We start from the raw sequence: 21,899 nt of genomic DNA, 5'->3' as shown, positions 1-21,899 counted from the left end.
CACATACAGTTAAGTTCTACCTGGTGGGGGTTTCAATATCTGCAAAGTAGCTCAAAGGCTATGATTCACAATATTACCTCTTGAGGAGGAACTCAAAGTCCTTGAATTTTTTTAATAGCTAAACTATTATTATTTTGCCTTGCTTGACTGTTTTCCTTTGTTTCTGCATTTTCTTCTCCAATTAAATTTATGCTTTGGCACTTGGGGAAGGCCTGAGAGGCTAAAGTTTTTCTACAACTAACAGGCAAGCATGCATAGGCTTCCCTAGTAGCTCAAATGGTAAAGTGTCTGCCTGCAATGCAGGAGACCCAGGTTCAATCCCTGGGTGGGGAAGATCCTCTGGAGAAGGAAATGGCAACCCACTCCAGTATTCTTGCCTGGAGAATTCCATGGACAGAGGAACCTGGTGGGTTACAGTCCATGGAGTCACAGAGAGTCAGACCCGACTGAGCAACTAACACACACACACACACACACACACAAGAGGCAGGCGTAGAACATGCAGTGGTCTGTTTGCAAAGACCCCGTAGAGTCCTGCTCAGTTACATAACCTCTCTGAGGTTATGTATATACTAACTATTTAAAGGTATTATTTTAGCAAATTTAACCTTAATTAAGGCCACTCATTTTTGGTGTCAAAAAAGGCCAAAATTGCAACAACAAAAAAATTCAATAAGATAAAAGTATGTGAAGAAATGAAGAAAATAGGGAAATGATTTTCAGAAAATAAGATGAAAACAGATACAAAAAAATGCTATGAGGGTCCATACACAGTTTAGAAGAAGACCAGAGATTTAGAGATTCAGCTTTTAGCTAAACCTAGCCACAAGTGCCAAGAGGAAAACATAAACAGTTAGCTGACTCAGGGTGGTAAGAAGTCAGAACTCTATAGAAACTTACTGAATCTCTCCTGTGCTCATCAGGAGGAAACAGGGAAGGGTAGTAAGCCGTGTCCCAGTAGCATCCTTAGATAAACATTGCACTATGGTTCAGAGTCTGTGACTTGTGACATCTCTCAATGCAGACTATTCCCCTACTCCTGCCACACGATCATCACTCCTTATCTTTCTTACTTATCTCTTTTTTAATCCCATTGTATTTTTTCAATTCTAATACATGATATACTTCATTTATTTATGTATGTTATTTATTGTCTGACTGTTCCTGCTGAAATGCAGGTTCCTTGAAGGTAAGAATGGTTTTCTGTTGTGTTTACTGATTCACCCCAGTTGTCTAATACAGTTCCTGCACATACTGGAAGCACTACCTAAATATTTGTTGAATAGATGAGTAGGCCAATGGAATAAGTTCTGAAACAGCTAGCTATTCTATGGGCAGTCAGGTGAAACAGGGCTAGAATTCATCTTGAATACTGTTCTATGCCAGCCTTCTCCTCAGACAGCAAGATCCTGTAAAACCTGAATACTCCAAAATTTACCACTGTCTTTTCTTCTCCCTCAGTAATATACAGTTCATTGTCAAGGGTGCATGTCACATCACTGATTATATATTCTCTCTGCCTATCCTCTAGGTTACTCAGGCTGCAAACATCAGATTCATCCACCCAGCTGGTTGACATTTAATCCCATCATTTTCTCGCTCAGGAAGTTTTTCACCCTTGAACCCTTTCTTTCCAGTACCTCTTGCTAAGGTGCTTGCAGTAGCTTCCTAACTGGTTTACCTCCAGCCTGTTTCTCATCCAGTCTGTCTCACAGTTAATCTTCCTAAGGCACAAAGTGTGATTGCTCAAAGCTTGGATAGCCTAAGACTTTCTTCTAAAGGCCAGCTTTTTGGAGTGGGCTTGAGGGCGCTTCCAAATCTTGCGGTTTATCAACTTCTCTTTTGTCTCCCATTACCTCTGCCTCCTGATGGTCACAAATGGCAGCACGTCCCACAATTCCCTAAACATTCCCTGACTTTTTCTCTTTCTCCATGCTTTTCCCTTAGCTTGGAATGCTTATTCTCTCAAATTCAATTGTTAAGTTCTTACTCATTCCTCAAGCTGCCATTCTTAACTAAAAATCTTTTATAAAGCTTTCTGAGATATCAGCAACAGAAGTGATGTGTATTGTCACATTTTGCTTATAACTCTGTTAGGCGTGTGTGCTAAGTCACTTCAGTCATGTCTGACTCTTTGAGACCCTATGGACCATAACCAGCCAAGCTCCTCTGTCCATATGATTCTCTTGGCAAGAATACTGGAGTGGATTGCCATGCCCTTCCCCAGGGGATCTTTCTGACCCAAGGATTGAACTTAATGTTTCTTGCATCTCCTGCATTGGCAGGTGGGTTCTTTACCATTAATGCCACCTGGGAAGCCCAACTCTGTTATAATGTTGACTATATTTTACTATTTACTTGTATTTGATTTAAATTCTTGCTTTTTCTATTAGATTAGATTGGAAAAGGACAAATTCTTATTTCTTCATGATTCCTCCACAGTTGGTTCAAGGACTTATATACACAGGAATCACAGAAAATATCCTTTGAATTCTGCATCCTGGGAGACTGGGGGAGGGGTATTCTAGGACCTTCCACATGTTCTCAAGTCACTTATATTAAACAGCATGGTAGAGTGGACCCTCTATATCTATGGTTTGTGCATCCAGAGATTCAACCCACCTTGTAAGCAAAATCCAGGGATATGGAGTGCCAACACTGTATCTGTTGTACAATGTTGTCTATTTCTTTAGTTTAATAGTAATCTCTGACTCTCTTTTGGCACACTTTGTCTTACTTATGTTGGCATTTATAACTTAAATTCTTGTCATTCACAAGCTCTTCATTTAAAGCAAGAATTACGTTTTTTGAAAAAACACAAAGTAAATCTATGCCAGCTGTGCAGAATTGCCTATTTCCAAATAGATACAGTTTTTAGTTTAGTCTGTTTTAAAATGATATTTGATGGTTTGTGGCATCACTGTTCCTGGGATATCAAATTGTATTCTGTTAGAAATAATGTATTGTATGTCAGCTCCAAACAATATTTTATTAGCATTTGGTAAAAAAATACAATTTGGTAATAAGTAATTTTTACTGATTACGAAGTATACACACCCTCACTTGTATTTCCTAATAAAATTTTGATGATGCACTTTGCACCTTTTAACTTTCTTAATAAATGTTTAAGTCTATGCTTATTGTAAGCAATGATTATGGTGAATGTCACATAGAGTAGCTGCCTCCTGTGTGGGCAAGATGTTTTTATTGATCTCTTTTCCTAATTAGCTTGTAAGAGAGTATAGGGAAACTGAAGATTAAACATGAACTACCGAACAATTCATTTGAAATTTTCTGAGCTAAAGTCTTACAATTTCTTGCCTTTGTTTCTTACTGTGGTATTTATTACATGTTGAGTAGAGCTATATGTAAGGATCAGTATCTGTAATTAGTATGTGGCCAGCAATACTTGAAGAAGATTTCTAGTGTTCAATGTTAGTTTAAACATTACACACACAAAAAACACCCACAAAATCCTATGGCATTTGAAACATAAATATACTTTGATTCTGTCTTTTCTGACTAACCCCAAAAATTAAAGCTTTTACTTTTTAAGGTAGGGAAAATTACTTTTAGGAAATTAAACTTCAACCATACTTACATGCTTTTGTAATGAACTTTGTATGAGGTTTTCATATCATTAGTTAATTCATTGTTGTTATTGTTGTTCAGTTGCTCAGACATGTCTGACTCTTTGCAACCCCATGAACTGCAGCATGCCAGACTTCCCGGTGCTTCACTATTTCCTGGAGTTTGCTCAAACTCATGTCCATTGAGTCAATGATGCTATCCAACCATCTTATCCTCTTTCTCCTCCTTCGCCTCCTGCCCTCAATCTTTCCCAACATCAGGGTCGTTTCCAGTGAGTCGTCTCTTCACATCAGGTGGCCCAAGAATTGGAGCTTCAACTTCAGTATCAGTCCTTCCAGTGAATATTCAGGACTGACTTCTTTCAGGACTGACTGGTTTGATCTCCTTGCAGTCCAAGTGACTCTCAATGGTGTTCTCCAGCACCACAGTTTGAAAACATCAATTCTTTGGTGCTCAGCTTTCTTTATGGTCCAGCTCTCACATCTATATATGACTAGTGGGAAAAAACATAGCTTTGACTAGATGGACCTTTGTCAGCAAAGCCTTTTAATATGCTGTCTAGGTTTGTCATACCTTTTCTTCCAAGGAGCAAGCATCTCTTAATTTCATGACTTTAGTCACTGTCCCCAGTGATTTTGGAGCCAAAGAAAATAAAGTCTGTCACCTTTTTCATTTTTTCCCTGTCTATTTGCCATGAAGTGATGGGACGGGATCCCATGATCTTAGTTTTTTGAATGTTGAGTATTAAGCCAGCTTTTTTCACTCTTCTTTCACCTTCATCAAGAGACTCTTTAGTTCCTCTTAGTTTGTTAATTCATGTCATAATTTAATTTTTCACATGTGTGTTTTCTTTTTTAACTGGGCTTGAAATCCTCTAAGGTCAGGTACTGTATTAGGTATTTTTATGTAACTAATAGTTCTTAATACCAAACTATAGACAATAGAAGGCCCTCAATAAGTTTTTTCTTGCTTTATTTTTTATTTTATTTCATTTCTTGAGGTATAGTTGACTTACAGCATCATGTTAGTTTCAAGTGTATGGTACAGTCATTCATGTATATATGCACATACATGCATATATATATTCCTTTTTAGATTCTCTTCCCTTAGAGGTTATTACAAAATATTAAGTATAGTCAGTAAATATTTCTTAATAGCTAATAATGACATATTTAATTGATTCTAAAATACAGAAGTTTTTTTTTCTTTACATTTTCAAATCTCTTAAGTTGCATCTTACACCTTCCCTGGTGACTCAGCAGTAAAGAATCCACATGGATTTGATCCCTGTGTTGGGAACATCCTCTGGAGAAGAAAATGGAAACTCCCTCCAGTATTCTCGCCTGGAAAATCCATGGACAGAGGAACCTGGCAGGCTACAGTCCATGGCATTGCAAAGAGTCAAACACAATTGAGCGACTGAGCACATGCACACATTATGACTGATGGTCTTGGATTTGAAGAAATCCAGCAACTAGTATTTATCATTTACCATGTATGTGGTCTGTCTAGAGTGCGCAGTTGAATCGACACTGCACCCAATTCTGCAACCTCATATTAGTATTGCCAGTGTATGGTCCAAACTCTGTGATTTTAAAACCCAATTATCTATTTGAACCCTTTTTCAAAGAATCTCATAGTAAGAACTATGGACTATTTGAACTGAAATGCTAAACCATTATATAACATGCTATGTGTGCCATTTCCAGAGAAGAGTAAGTGGCACTCTGTCTGAATAAGCCATGTTTTATTGATAAACCACTTAGCAACATAATCATTCGTACTGTGTTTTTACTGCCTTTCTCATTAAAAATAATCAAGTGAGAGACCGAGAGAAAAGAATGGCCTAAGGATAAAGTTACTAGCTGTACTGGTACAAATATATCAAAGGGCTCAGTAACTAAAATTATTCTGTCCTTAGCTTTATGACACCAATTGATAACATTTACATCTTAAATGATAGTTTCATCCAGAGATCTGCTAAGCGTGCAGTTCTTAGGATAATACAGTTTGTCTTCACTTTTGTATTTGATTAATCTTTAGTGACTAGTAAGCTCAAACTTATCGCAAGTTTTTGGATGTAAATTTAAGATTTTTTTCCAAGGGTGAGGAGGTGGTACAGAAAGAGGGAGGAGGAGAGGAAGAAGGGGGTTAAGGCGGGGAAGGAGGAGGTGAAAAGGTAGAAAAAAGGACAAGGGAAGGAGGGAAGAAAGGATGGAAGGAAAGAAAGAAAACTCCAGGGCATGTAACTCTAACAGTTAGAAACTAACAAGGAAGTAGAGTTGTAAAATAACAACTGCAAAATTAATTAATATTTTGAAAATTTACAACATACCAGTCACTATTCTAAGTAGTTTGCATCTTGTAATCCATTATATCCTCACAGTAATCCTGTGAAGCAGATGCTATTATTACCTCAGTTTACAGATGAGTAGATTGAAGTACAGGCCTTCCCTGGTGGCTCAGTGGTAAAGAATCCACCTGCAGTGCAGGAGATGCAGGAGACGCTGGTTGGATCCCTGGGTTGGGAAGATCCCCTAGAGGAAAACATGGCAACCAACTCCAGTATTCTTGCCTGGAGAATCCCACGGTCAGAGAAAGCTGACAGGCTAGAGAAAATACAGTCACACAGAGTCGGACATGACTGAAGTGACTTAGCATGCACACAGATTGAAGTACAGAGATGTTAGATAACTTGCTTAACATAACTCAGTGATTGACACAACCTGGATTCAGAAGACAATCCAGTTTCAAGCAAGTGATTTTTGCCACTTTACTACATTTGCCTCTAAAATCATCACTTACCTGTTTTATATGATAAAATGCCTATGGTATTGATATGATGAAAACTAGAGTTTTTAATGAAATATTAGACAAGCACTGATTTAGACTTCTGAAATGTGGCTGATTAATATGTCAAACATGGGCCTGATCTTGATATGTATGATATAGGTTCATTCCTTGGATGCTGATTATATCCCACCCATTGTCACAAGAGGAATCACATATAGGGAGAGAATGTGTAAATTAAAGGCAAAATTGAACACCATTAGATTTAACTGCTTGGACAGATGCTAGCGTAATATTAGAATAAAAATGGAACATGAAAGAAGATCAGATTTGTGTCTAAATTAATACTGATTTAACCTTAAATGAACTCACTACAAACAGCAAACTTTATACTGAGAACAGTATAAAGCAAGCAGTGTTCTGTTTAAGATACTGAAGCAACAACAAAGAATTGAACTTAAGGGCCCAAAGAAGTACAGAGGTGGACCATATTTGAACATTTGATATTTTAAAGGAAGATTCTCCTAGAGGGACCTTAAAATTACACTAAACAAGAAGACAAAAAAAATCATTAAAAAAAATTGAAGACAGTATAACTTTCTGAACTCTGAACATACTCAAAGTGATACAGATGCAGACATTTGAAATTCTGCCTTGAGTATATCTCTGGTGCCTTTAATTTTTGATGAGTGCCATTCTAGTCTGTATGGAGGATTCCTCATGAAAGATAGTATGGTTGCCCATTTATTTCCATCAATCAGAAGAAAACATTGGAGATGTTTGCCTTGTTACTTAAATGTTTGAAATAAGATCAGGAACTCCCCCACAGGTACGTTTATGGGGAGTGCCTTCATACCTATGGATAAGGACACTAACAGTTGATGTATACAGATTTCATTTTACTTTGTATTAAAAAATTTTTTTAACTGGAAGATAATTGCTTTACAAAGTTGCATTGGTTTCTGCTGACAGCAGCACACATCAGCCATAAGAGTGTGTGTGTGTGTATCTCCCTTTCCTCTGGAGCCTCCCTCTCACCTCCACATACCACCCCTCTGGGTCCTCTCTCCCCTCTAGCTCCTCCCTCTCACCCCCACATACCACCCCTCTGGGTCCTCTCTCCCCTCTAGCTCCTCCCTCTCACCCCCACATACCACCCCTCTGGGTCCTCTCTCCCCTCTAGCTCCTCCCTCTCACCCCCACATACCACCCCTCTGGGTCCTCTCTCCCCTCTAGCCTCCCTCTCACCCCCACATACCACCCCTCTGGGTCTCCCCTCTAGCTCCTCCCTCTCACCCCCACATACCACCCCTCTGGGTCCTCTCTCCCCTCTAGCTCCTCCCTCTCACCCCCACATACCACCCCTCTGGGTCCTCTCTCCCCTCTAGCTCCTCCCTCTCACTCCCCAATCCCACCCCTCTAGGTCATCACAGAGCACCAGGCTAGGCTTCCTGAGTTACATAGCAGTTTCCCATTATCTGTCTAATTTGCACACTGTAGTGTATATATGTCAATGCTGCTCTCTCAGTTCATCCCACACTCTCTTTCCCCTGCTGTGTCAACAAGTCCATCCTCTACATCTGTGTATCTATTCCTGTCATGCAAATAGGTTCATCAGTACCATTTTTCGATTCCATATAATGTGTCAATATATATTTGTTTTTCTCTCTCTGAATTGCTTCACTCTATATACAGGCTCTAGGTTCATCTACCTCAGTTTGACGGACTCACATTCATTCCTTTATATGGATGAGTAATATTCCACTGTATATATGTATCACAGCTTTTTTATGCATTCATCTATTGATGGACATCTAAGTTGCTTCCACGTCCTGGCTATTGTAAATAGTACTGCAGTGAACGATAGGGGACGTATATCTTTTTGAATTATGATTTTTCAGGGTTTATGGCCAGTAGTGAGATTGCCGGGTCACATGGTAGTTTTAGTCCTAGTTTGTTTAAGAAATCTGCATGCTGTTGTCCAATGTGCCTGTATCAATTTACATTCCCACCAGTAGTGCAAGAGGGTTCTGCATGCTGTTGTCCAATGTGCCTGTATCAATTTACATTCCCACCAGTAGTGCAAGAGGGTTCCCTTTTTTCCACATCCTCTCCAGAATTTATTGTTTGCAGATTTTTGGTGATGGCCATTCTGACAAGTGTGAGGTGGTATCTCATAGTTTTGATTTGCATTTCTCTAATAATAAGCATTGTTGAGCATCTTTTCATGTATTTGTTGGCCATCTATATGTCTTCTTTGGAGAAATGTTTGTTATCTTGGTTATACATAGATTGGGCTTCCCAGGTGGCTCAGTGGGTGAAGAATCTGCCTGCAGTGCAGAAGATACAAGAGACATGGGTTAGATCCCTGGTTCAGGAAGATCCACTGGAGAAGGATATGGCAACCCACTCCAGTATTCTTGCCTGGAGAATCCCATAGATGGAGGAGCCTGGTGGGCTCCAGTCCACAGAGTTGCAAAGAGTCAGACATGACTGAGCACACGCATGCATACATAGCTTATTGCAAAAATAAATTACTTCTCATGTTAGGCCAAAATGATTATATCCACACTGTTTGATAAAACCAGATATGCTATTTTACTAGGGAGTAATTTCATCTGTTTCCTAAGTTACAAGTCTGTTAATTTTTTCCTGTTGATCCAGTTTTCTTTTTTTTTAAACAGACATTCCCCAACTTGAGACAGATATTTCAAAAACATACCTTTGAATGATAGGATAAATATATATGTATATATCTGCACTTAAAAGTAAGTGGCTAGAAGCCTAACTGATACTTCTCATTTTCTCACTGGCCTGTTTTTCATCAAAGTCAAATAGCCAATTAGACTTGAACAAGGAGATAGTCAAAGTTCAGGGACTAACGTGTGTTCTTATTTATCAGCATTTTGTCAAATGAGGTCAAGATGCTTCCTGGGGATTTAATCCTTAGTTTTAAGGAGTATGGTAAAATCTTGAGACAAAATATGATCACTAATCACCAGGAAGGTGTAAGAAATTATTTTTATTACAGTAATTACACAGCATATTTTTTTTAAAAAAATTAACAGATATTCAAAAGGCAAACTATTTCCTTCCATTTTTCCTGTCTCTTTTATCACTTTCTGTGTCTCCTTGTAAAAAACTACCATGTAAATGGCACTGGTTATATTAGGGAAAGCTACCGGAATCTCAGTGTGACACTTTTCTTTGCATCAAAACGTTAAGACCATCAGAGAAGTAGAACTGCTTTATAGTGAGAAAAATTGTCCACTTCAGAAATGAAGTATTTTTAATTCGGGTCCAAAGATGGACCTATATCTATGAAATTCTATCCCACAGTAAATAGTTGTTGGTGATTTTTTTAATGTTCTTTTTTCTTTTTATGTAGAAATAGTAGTTTCTCCTAATGTTAAGTCTTAAAACTCTATGGCAAACCCATCCTTTTCTTCTTCCCTTCCATTCCTTTAATGTAATTGTCACTTGTGGAGGGCACTTAAGTAAATAGACTAATTCAATGGAATCCTTGAAAGTGAAAGAGAAAGTTAGTCACTCAGTCATGTCGGACTCTTTGCAGACCCCATGGACTATACAGTCCATGGAATTCTCTAGGCTAGAATACTGGAGTGGGTAGCCTTTCCCTTCTCCAGGGGATCTTCCCTACCCAGGGATCGAACTGAGATGCTCCTTATTACAAGCCCTTGTGGTTTAGATGGGATTACTACTCTATTTTGTGCTTCTTACTTGAAAACACACGTAATTCTTATGAAAGCAGAAGGACCCAAATCAGTAAATCTAAAAGCTTTACGTATTACATTTATCAGCAGTTCTCCATACCTGATAGAAATTTTCTAATGAGATGTGGGCAGAGATTTGAGTTATTTCTGTTAGTAGAATTCAGTGGAACCAGATTTAGAAGGCAAAAATGTGAAATTACTTCTTTTTCTTTAAACTGACTACACAGTCAATAAAAGTGATGACAAAAATGTCTGGGAAACAGGTAAATAAGCTTTTCTCATGGCAACAGCAATTCCACAGTTTGCCAACATAATCACTGGGTTAATATATACTAGCAAGAGGATTTTGCTTAATTCTGCTTTAAGATCTTTAAATATTAAGACATTATTACAAATATGAAATAAAATTTTGATTTCTTCTTCCAGATAAAAATTTTTCAAAGAACTTGTCCTCTCTGATTTATTTGGACATACTGTGTGTATATATTTATATACAGATATCTATATGTGTGTATCTGTGTATATGTATGTGTATATATATATATGTACACATGAGTACATGCATATATACATATATATACACATATGCATATATACACACATATTAAAATTTATTTAAAATTGTGCTTTCTAACATGGTAGCTATATGTGATTATTTAAATTTAAATGATTAAAGTCAAATAAAACTAAATAATCAGTTCTTCATTTGCACTAGCCACATTTCAAGTTCTCATTAGCCATAAATGTCTAGTGACTATTATATTGGACAGCACATCTAGCACATTTCCATCATTTTAGAAAGTTCGGTGTGCAATACTGATTTAGAGGATTGAATGAATTATTTTTTCCTCTAATGTTACCTTAACATTTACAGAATGTAAATAACCATATACTTCAAAGGACATTGATTTTGGAGTTGTACTGTGAACTTGAATTATCATAACTGCTAACCTGGACAAGTAGGGAAGTTTTATGTAAAAAACTGATTACCAAACTCTTCATTTTAATTTTGTTTGTCAGTGCAGCAATTACTATGGTCCTTAACTTTTTGGGCAGTGCTAGGCCAAGTGTGAGAGGTGAGGATTCCCTCTGGCTTCCTTCCCACACAGTGCTCAGGACTCAGAGCTGCCCTTTGGCTACCCTGGGCTCTCCATGCCCCCAGTTCTGAGCCTCAACCCCTGCTTTGACCCTGCCAATCCCTCATTTCCCCCCCATCCCCTGCCACATGTTTTAAGTTCTGGGTCTTTTCAAGTATGCCCTTGTGACATGAAAATTTACTACCATGTACCTAACATTTAAAATTAACTGATCTGCACCAGCCCAGGTTGGATGCATGAGACAAGTGCTCGGGCCTGGTGCACCGGGAAGACCCAGAGGGATCGGGTGGAGAGGGAGGTGGAACGGGGGATCGGGATGGGGAATACATGTAAATCCGTGGCTGATTCATGTCAATGTATGACAAAAACCGCTACAATATTGTAAAGTAATTAGCCTCCAACTAATAAAAAAAAAAAAGGGAAAAAAATAAATAAAATTAACTGATCTGAAAGGCTAATCATCATTAATAGGAAAGTGAGTGATAATGAAATTTGGAATACCATGTGATGATGATGGTGATAATGATAAGAAAGAAAGAAAGAAAGGAAGTGAAGTCACTCAGTCATGTCTGACTCTTTGCGACTCCATGAACTGTAACCTACCTGGCTTCTCTGTCCATGGGATTTTCCAGGAAAGAGTACTGGAGTGGGTTGCCATTTCCTTCTCCAGGTGATAATGATAGTAGTAGTCAAAATAGCAACTTCCAATTGGTGAGCACCCTTGTACCAGGCAAACTACTAAATTCCTCTCCTCGAACCACCTACTGAAGGAAGAGCTCAAAGAGCTCAGAGACAGGTTGGTTTTGACCTAAAGCACGTCCTTTTAACTACCACCCTGTATACCACTCTGTCACTTTTTCACTTTCACTTTCAAAACATGCCCTTTTAACTACTATCCTGTATACCACTCTATGTCACTTTTAAAATATTAATTATGAAAGACAGTATAACAACTTGGAAAATGCTTAGAATATTAAGTGACAAAAGCAAAAAATTATTTCAAACACATTAAAATTATGTTTTCAGAGGACTTCTGGCATCATGGAAGCCTGAGTTGGCACAGGAAAAACTTCTTACACTGAAATTGCATAGAAACTTTGACTGAAATGATTAAAATACATAAAAAACTGATTTGAGAGAGAAAAAAAAAACATAATTCTGGGAAAAATGGGAGCTATCAAAACTGGATCAGAAAGTAGGAACTGACATTTTGGTAGCCTATGGGTATTTTTAATCTGGGTTTAGGTCCTAGGCCTAGAATTCTGAGTGGCACCTGGAGGTACAGTCATGATATAGGGGAAGACAGGAATCAGGACCTGAGCTTGCTGCACGAAGCTTAGATCTTCAAAGTATTATTCAGCTCTGCCTGGGAAAACAGCAAAGAAGCTTGTTATTTGACTGAAGCCTTTGGTAAAAATAAGTCACTTAACGAGAAACAAAAACTCTCAGCATGTGAGAAGTCTAGTTTTACATTATTCTCCTGGTATGGAACACCAAGGTAAGAAATTGGCATCTTGTAGAAGCTTTAGAAGGGGAAGTAGAAAGAATAAAAACAGGCATATTTCAAGAGATCATGGAGGAGAATTTTCTGGAATTAAGGAAGACAGGAGTCTTTTCTATTTAATCAAAATAAATAAAATAAATTAGCACTGATATAGATCATAGTGAATCTTCAGAAGGTCAAAGACATAGAAAATCTCAAAGACAAACAAACAGAAAAAGGCAGATAACCTGTAATTTTAGTCTAGCAGTGCTTTTCTCATAAGCAACAATAGCTGACCAGTGAAACAGTATCTTCAAAGTGGGGAAGGAAAATAGTTGTCTTCCCAGAATTCTATACCTTGATGAAGTATCAGTCATTATGAAAACATTAAAAAAAAATACAAGTTTTAATTGTTTTTCCCACACAGAGATAATTTTAAAGCAAGTTTTTAAGGAATGTGCTTTAGAAAAAAAGAAAACAAACTCAAAAGACATAGGATGCATGAAATTATAGTGTAATACAATAATAATTATGAGTAAGAATGTTAGAAATTCTAAATGAACGTTGAAGATACAAGTAAATGTATATGTATACTATAAACCAATAGTTATTTTAGGATAAAGTTTAAAGACAAAGAATAATCAAAATACTAAGCAACATCAATGTGTAAGAAAAATCAGTATTAAAATTTTCTAAGGTCCTCCAATTGTTCTGGAAGAAGATTATAGGCTTAGTTAGGAATGATTTTTGAAAACATAAATGTATAGATCAGAAATAAGTGCATAACTTCCAAAATAGGGGGTGGGATGGGGAAAAGAATGAAATAAAATTTGATCCACCAAAGCTAGTAGAGGTGATGGAATTCCAGTTTAGCTATTTCAAATCCTGAAAGATGATGCTGTGAAAGTGCTGCACTCAATATGCCAGCAAATTTGGAATACTTAGCAATGGCCACAGGACTGGAAAAGGTCAGTTTTAATTCCAATCCCAAAGAAAGGCAATGCCAAAGAATGCTCATACTACCACACAATTGCACTCATCTCACATGCTAGCAAAGTAATGCTCAAAATTTTCCAAGTGACACTTCAATGATATAAGAACTGAAAACTGCCAGATGTTCGAGGCTGGATTTAGCAAAGGGACTGGAAACAGAGATCAAATTGCCAACAATCCATTGGATCTTAGAAAACCCAAGAGAGTTCCAGAAAAACATCTGCTTTATTGACTACACTAAAGCCTTTAACTGTGTGGATCACAACAAACTGTGGAAAATTCATCAAGAGATGGAAATATCAGACCACCTTAACTGCCACCTCAGAAACCTGTATACAGATCAAGAAACACATTGTTAGAACCAGATATGGAACAATGGATTGATTCCAAATTGGGAAAGGAGTACATCAAAGCTGTATATTATCACTCTGCTTATTTAACTTACCTGCAGAGTACATCATGCAAAATGCCAGGCTGGATGAAGCTCAGACTGGAATCAAGATTTCTGGGAGGAATATCGATAACATCATATATGCAGATGACACCACCCTTATGGCAGAAAGCAAAGAACTAAAGAGCCTCTTGATGAAAGTGAAAGAAGAGAGTGAAAAAGTTGGCTTAAAACTCAACCTTCAAAAAATGAAGATCATGGCATCTGGTCCCATCACTTCATGGCAAATAGATGGAGAAACAATGGAAACAGTGACAGACTTTATTTTCTTAGGCTCCAAAATCACTGCAGATGGTGACTGCAGCTGTGAAATTATAAGATGCTTGCTCCTTGGAAGAAAAACCATGACCAACCTAGACAGCGTATTAAAAAGCAGAGACATTGCTTTGCTGACAAAGGTCCATCTAGTCAAAGCTATGGTTTTTCCAATAGTCATATATGGATGTGAGAGTTGGACCGTAAAGAAAGCTGAGCACCAAAGAATTGATGCTGTTGAAATGTGGTGTTGGAGAAGACTCTTGAGAGTTCCTTGGATAGCAGATCAAACCAGTCAGTCCTTAATCAGTCCTGAATATTCATTGGAAGGACTGATGCTGAAACCAAAGCTCGAATGCTTTGGCCACCTGATACGAAGAACTGACTCATTGGAAAAGAGCCTGATGCTGGGAAGGATTGAAGTTGGGAGGAGACAGGAACAACAGAGGATGAGATGGTTGGATGGCATCACTGACTCGATGGACATGAGTTTGAGTGAGCTCTGGGAGTTGGTGACAGACAGGGAAGCCTGGCATGCTATAGGGGTTGCAAAGAGTCATACCAACTGAGTAACTGAACTGTACTGACTGAAAGAAAGGGGGAAGGCAAGTATAAAAGGCATAGGAGTATAAAATGTGATATAAGATACTATAAATATGTAGGTATATATATATATGTGTGTGTGTATACAGAAACACATGTACATATATTTACAACAATGTAAACATTAAATTCACCAATTAAGACACTGTAACTTTCAGAATGCAATTTCAAAAATCCAGCAATATACTGCTTCCAAGAGAGAAACCTAAACATAATGGCATACACACATTAAAAGCAAAGAGTGGGAAAAATGAAATACCAGGAAATTTTTTAAAATATTTTTATTTATTTATTCATTTGGTTTTGCTGGGTCTTAGTTGTGGCATATGGAATCTTAGATCTTCATTGTAACAAGTGGAATCTGTAAATGCAGCTTTTGAGATCTTTTAGTTATAGCGTGCAAACTCTTATTTGCAATATGTGGACTCTAATTCCCTGACCAGGGATTAAACCCAAACCTCCTGCATTGGGAGCATAAAGTAACTACTGGATCACCGGTGAAGTCCCCAGGAAAATGTTCGCCAAAAGAAAGTTGGTGTCACTGTATTTTTTGAAGTATAGTTGATATACAGATGTCACTATGTTAATATCAGACCAAACAGGAAAAATTATTAATACTAGGGATAAAAGAGGAGATTGAAAAATCTGGCTTAAAACTCAACATTCAAAAAACTAAGATCATGGCATCTGGTCCCATCACTTCATAGCAAATAGATGGGGAAAAGTGGAAACGGTAGCAGATTTTATTTTCTTGGGCTTTAGGATCACTGCGGATGGTGACTGCAACCAGGAAATTAAAAGATGCTTGTTCCTTGATAGAAAAGCTATGACAAATCTAGACAGTGTAATAAAAAAGCAGAGACATCACTTTGCTGACAAAAGTCATCTAGGGAGGGGGGATCGGGATGGGGAACACATGTAAATCCATGGCTGATTCATGTCAGTGTATGGCAAAAACCACTACAATATTGTAAAGTAATTAGCCTCCAATTAATAAAAATAAATGGGAAAAAAAAAGTCCATCTAGTCAAAGCTATGGTTTTTCCAGTAGTTGTGTATGGATGTGAGAGTTGGATCGAAAAAGAAGGCTGAGCACCAAAGAACTGATGCTTTCAAATTGTAGTGTTGGAGAGAAGACTCTTGAAAGTCCCTTGGACTGCAAGGAGATCAAACCAGTCAATCCTAAAGAAAATCAACCCTGAATATTCATTGGAAGGACTGATGCTGAAACTGAAGTTCCAGTATTTTGGCTACCTAATGCAAAGAGCCCACTCATTGGAAAAGACACTCATGTTGGGAAAGATTGAAGGCAGGAGGAAAAGAGGGTGACAGAAGATGAGATGGTTGAATGGTATCACTGACTTAATAGACATGAGTTTGAGCAAACTCTGGGAGATAGTGAAGGACAGGGAAGCCTGGTGTGCTGCAGTCCATGGGTTTGCAAACAGTTGGACACAACTTAGTGACTGAACAACAGCAGGGATAAAATAATTACTTAAAAACAAGATAATATGCATAAACACAGAGCTGAAAGCAATATGCAAAATTGAATATTGCCTTTGAGCTGGCAAATACTGACTACATATTTTCTAATATTAATATTTGAATTGAAGTAGTATTATAAAATTATTTGAACGAGAGTGTCTCTAAAAAATATTTGTTGTATGAATGAGCAAATGCATGAATATACGAATGAAAAACATACCTTAATGCATAAAAGTACCAGAAGACTGTGTTAGAAAATTAGAGTTTCTCCTTTGTTATTTAAACTTCCATGCGTGCACTCATGACATCTGGCTTTATGTTGTAACATTTTAAATTTAAAGTCACAAGTCTCATAAAATTTGCTTTAAATTAAAAAAAAAAACAGTTTGAGGAAATAAAAATATTTAAACCACATATTTTCTGGAATTCTTAGATCACCTTTTAAAAATTGAAGCAGTTCATATTGAGAAGTTGTCATATTTAGAACTGAGAAATATTGAACAAAATTATTTCCATCTCCATTTAGCACCTCACAATACTGAGATCAGGTTTTGTTTATCCACATTGGCAAGTCCTAAGCTGGAAACAAAAATGTGTTAGTCAAATCTCTTCCATTTGTCTTCACTACTGGTATTTATAGAAGGGATTATGAATAATATGAATATACCAGTTATCTGGACTGACATATATTTCAAAGAGCAATGCCCTAAAATATTATGCGAAAGATAAACAGTAGAAATGCTTCTAATTAAAAATGTACACTGTAGTTGCAAGGAGTTGGTCCCTTAATCAACCCCTGGTTTTAACTTAAGCAAATATATTGAAAATATGGCTGTAAAGCTAAGCTACATAAGCCTTTCTTCTAAATCTGCCTGCAGGCATTAATGCTCAGATTTGAGATGGCATCCTTATTTGCTAAGTGCAAAGATGGTTACAAAAGAGCTTTTCTCACTTTGAGGATAAAAGCTAAAGTATTCTTTAATTTTGGTTACTGCCTGGCTTCTCTCAGCACCATAATAGTTATTTGGCTCAAAACCAAAAAGTAGCAATGCAGTGCTTACATGTCTATGGATCAAAATTAGATGAAAAATTGCTGTTTCTCATCTCCAAAGCTATTTGCTGCACATTTTATAACCCTCAAGATGCCTTTTGTAATATATGATAACAGAGCCAACTGCAGCATCTGCCTGGAAAGAGATTACTTTAATTATGGACTCAATGTCCTATTTTCTGCAAGTGATCCCCAGAGACAGGCTTCCTGCCGGAGGAGAGGTGCAAGGATGCACATTAAAGCTTACATGTCAACCATGAAGAGGTGGATAAAGTGAGACAAGGACACCCATAAACTGCCTTCATTTTCCTAGTCTGTAATGTAGTGGAAGAGTCTATAGTGATAGGTTTTTAATTATTCCAGCATCTGTTCTTATGGACTTCTGATGGTAAGGGCAAGACAAGCTTATAAAAGAGCGAAACCTTTGACAACTCTGGACAGGAAACACTATATTTAAAAGGTTAGGTAAAACATCATCTTCTTTAAACTTTCTTCTTCCAAATTGAAAAATATAGGTGCTTTATCAGTAACATGTTATAATATTATTAGAAAGAGAAGCTAAGTGGTTTTCTTGTCAATCTCATTCCCGATAACACATCAAGTGCCTCATTATTAAGAATTCATTTGCCATTAAGTATAGTAGAGCTGCTAATAATGAATTTCATTTAGGATCAATGTGTATATCTTGTGTATTTCTATGGAAGTTCTTTATAATTTAACACCAATTTAACATTATGAGTGGACACTTAAAGCAAATTGTTACCTTGTTTGTATTAATATTAATTACAGAATTAGACTCCTTGATGGATAGTTTTTCAGAGAATGAGTGTGTGGTTTTTCTTTTTAAAAGCATAGCACATACTCAATAGGATATTTGGAATTTCATCTGATTTCTCAAAAAGTATAAGCATATTTTGAATTTTCTAAAAGATGCAGGACTATGGAAGAGTAATCATGGGAATTAATTTTAAACTTCAAAAGGAATTTAAAGGATTTGGCATGGAATAATTTTGTGTAGGAGATGAAAAATGGAACAGAAAAATGTACCTACAGTCATATTAGGAGAAAACATCAAGTCTTTTGAATATTACACCAACCATGTCATTCATTAGTTTTTGGTGTTAAAGTTAAATGCTATTAATATTTTATACTTTGATAAAGAAATCTAAGTAAGTTTATCTTAGGACATTTTAAATGGTAACATTTAACTCTAAAAAAATTAAAATAAAATATTTGATATTTTCAGACTTTCTAGTTGCTAATAAATGCCACAGTGGATAAATTTTTTTAATATGTTGAAATGGATAGTTTTGCAATTTTTTTATATTGTATATCTTGTAAATGAACAGTTGAATATATATTATCTATGTATCAGAATTTATAAATAGAATGGATTTAGTGTCCATTTCTGTTTAAAGATCTTAGATATAAGGAATTAAAGTAATATGTATGGACTTATTGGAAAATAGAAACCTACTAGAAGAAACTGAGAGTATAAATAACAGTACTAAATCATCAATGCAAAAAAAAATAATTCCTGATAATAAAATTTTATATTTTACCATTGAAACATAGGTTTTTAAAATTTTATACAGTGGTTCTAGTTGTGTTGTGCAATCAGATATCCCATACAAATAAATAGCAAGGGGAGATTTCTAAATGGCTCACTTGGAGCATGAGATGACCTCTTCTAAGATCAAAGGGAATCAGAATTTTCTCTTGAGGAGTATTTATTTTGTAATTTCAGTGCCATATTGCACTTTGGTGACTGCAAATAGGACTTAGAATAATAGATTTATCATTTAATCCAAGTGTTATATTCGGAATATATGTTTTTTTCCCCTGCCAATTGTTTGTTTTCAGACATTGTTCTTTGTAAAAATGTCATGTTAATTGTTTTTGGCTTTCAGTATTTTATGTTAGAGTCAGAATGTAAATTCCTTAATTTTGACTTATAATTTAAAAGAATGATGGTAAAGAAATACATACTGCAGACAGGCTTTGTTTTTCACATTTAAACTTGACAGTAAAAACTACTTCTTTTTAAATGTTTTAAGATAATTTTATTTTATGACTGTGAAAGCAATATTTATGTAGTGAAGAAAACATTTAAAACTACAACTAGGTGAATACCTATGCGTGTACACACATTTACATGCCCCTTGGCACTTGTTCCCCTGTGTACGTTTGCATGCATGTACACACACAGACACACACACACACGTGCGTGTGCGCATATTCCCATTACTCATGAATAAGAATACTAGGTATCTTAAGCCTTATTTTTCTAGATATATATATGTGTTCTATTTTATTTGTTTTTCAATAAAACTGGGTTTCTACCGCACATTCGGTTTTCTAATCTAGCTTTGTTTTAAACCTAATGTAACATTATGAATGTTTTCCTAATAAACCTCTATATACAACATCATCAGGATAGTATTCTATTATATGGCTGTGCTATATTTAATTAATCCCTTATTTATGGACATTTTGGATGTTTCCAGTGTTTACTATTGTAACAGCTTTATGATGAACAATCTTATAGCTAATGCTCTTTGTACACTCCTCATTATGAAAGCATATTATTTTCATGTTAAATTATCAAGTCAACCTGATTAAAATGAAAAGCTATGCTATGAAGTCAACCCAATTAAAATAAAATCATATTATGATCTTTGTACGAAGGCCAGCATCACGAAGACAGTAGTTAGCTTTTCATTTTTTAACAGTAATAGTTCCGTTTGATAGGCACTGATAGATAAGTGTCAGTTTCCTTATCGTTGTTCTAACTACCTGGTCATCACTTTAATGAAGAAAACGTTGTTTCTCACTTTGCAGTATATTCTGTTCCATTGTTAAGTTTCAATAAATGCCTTTTAAACATCTGTTTTATAAGGCCAACTAATTCAGTTGAAAAACAACATATTCCAAAGCTCACTGGAATGCATAGCCTTGCAACTAACTTATCACTAGTAAGTGAGCCTCTTAGCCTAATCCTTATATATTTTTAAATATCTTTGTTATTTCAACTGTATAATTTGAGTGTAACATTCCCATTGTGTGTGTGTGTGAGGAAAACATAAGGAATGTAAATTTCATTAGTAAATGAGAGTGGCTTTATTATATAAATATTCACCTACTAAACTCTTAATTATTTAGTGGTTATAGGCCTATAGTAGAACCTTTAAAATCATCATGAGTGATGACACATACATCTTTCTGTTTCGTAATGCTACTTTTTGTAGCATTGTGATTGTCCTTTCTTCCACATTCTAATTAGTCTTTACTGGGAAACTAAATTCTTAAAATAAATATCCTTGAGCTTTTCCCAAAGGAAGTCCTAAAGACTGATTCTTAGACATCATGGTTTATTGTACAAATATGATTAATATTGACCATTTAACTATGTAGAAGAATCTATAAAATAATGTCCTTTTTCATCTTAGTAATGCTTTTTCCACTTTTATTTCTGCCATTTCTATATCAAAAACAAGGAATTGCATCAATAGAAAGAGCCTGGCCACATATTTAGTACCATGGCCTGAAGTTTTGGATATCTGTCTGCCCATGGTCTCAATGCATTGATGTATAAATCATCTAGAAGTGAGAGCTCACAGTGAAATATTTAAGTTTATGTGTACACTAGGTTCTTCCAGGGAATGAAATGCTGACTTCATGTGTATAAATTGTAGAATGATAACTGTAAACATGAGTAAGCAGAAGAGTGAAAAAATTGGTATCAATATGTAGACAAATGAAGATCTGCAAGAGGAAATAAAATTTCAATTGTTCTTACAAAATTAGGATCTATGAGTTATCAGTTTTACTCCAAGAGGTAGACCATGGAAGCAATTGTGGACTCAGTCTCCCAACTGGCTGTATGGCTTCCATGACCCTCCAAATTCTGGGAAGCCTCTCAAGGGGCAGTGGAAAGAGAAGAATCACAGACAGCACTTGCTGGAAGAGTGACTACATGTCAGATAAACTTGTATTTTTATGGGGTCTAAATTATATGAGTCCTGATGGAAAGGCCTTGGAAAGTGTGTGTGTGTGTTTCCAGAAAAAGAAGTCTTTGGGAAACCACTATAAGTCAACTTTTTTATGAGGTAATTTTCTATATCTGATCTCTTTGTATTTATGCAAAATGAAAGATGGTTTAAATTTTTGGATTTTTTTTAACGTAATGACACCTGTCTTGAGAACTATAGCCTCCTTTGCTAATTCTACACTGAGAAAATAAAGGTAAAATTCTACAGCATACTGAAGAACCTTTTTTTCTATTTTAGAGAACTTGATATAGTTCTCTAAAATAGTTCATTAAGTGTTTTTAATGAAAGATTTTATCAGGGGATTTAAATATCAA

The 21,899-nt window shown here is 36.2% G+C and overlaps 1 protein-coding gene and 1 non-coding gene across 5 annotated transcripts in view; both read left to right on the top strand.

The window, feature by feature from the left end:
• Positions 1–21,899, top strand: part of RELN (reelin) — a 523,209-nt gene that overhangs the window by 154,500 nt on the left and 346,810 nt on the right. The gene's annotated exons all lie outside the window — the stretch shown is intronic.
• TRNAC-GCA lies at positions 262–333 on the top strand. The gene has a single exon. It is a non-coding gene; the product is annotated as a tRNA-Cys (tRNA).

This window comes from Cervus canadensis, chromosome 3, assembly GCF_019320065.1.
Source record: "Cervus canadensis isolate Bull #8, Minnesota chromosome 3, ASM1932006v1, whole genome shotgun sequence".
NCBI classification, from domain to species: domain Eukaryota; kingdom Metazoa; phylum Chordata; class Mammalia; order Artiodactyla; family Cervidae; genus Cervus; species Cervus canadensis.
The sequence above is the reverse complement of the archived record's forward strand: the minus strand, read 5'-3'. Positions and strand labels throughout refer to the sequence as shown.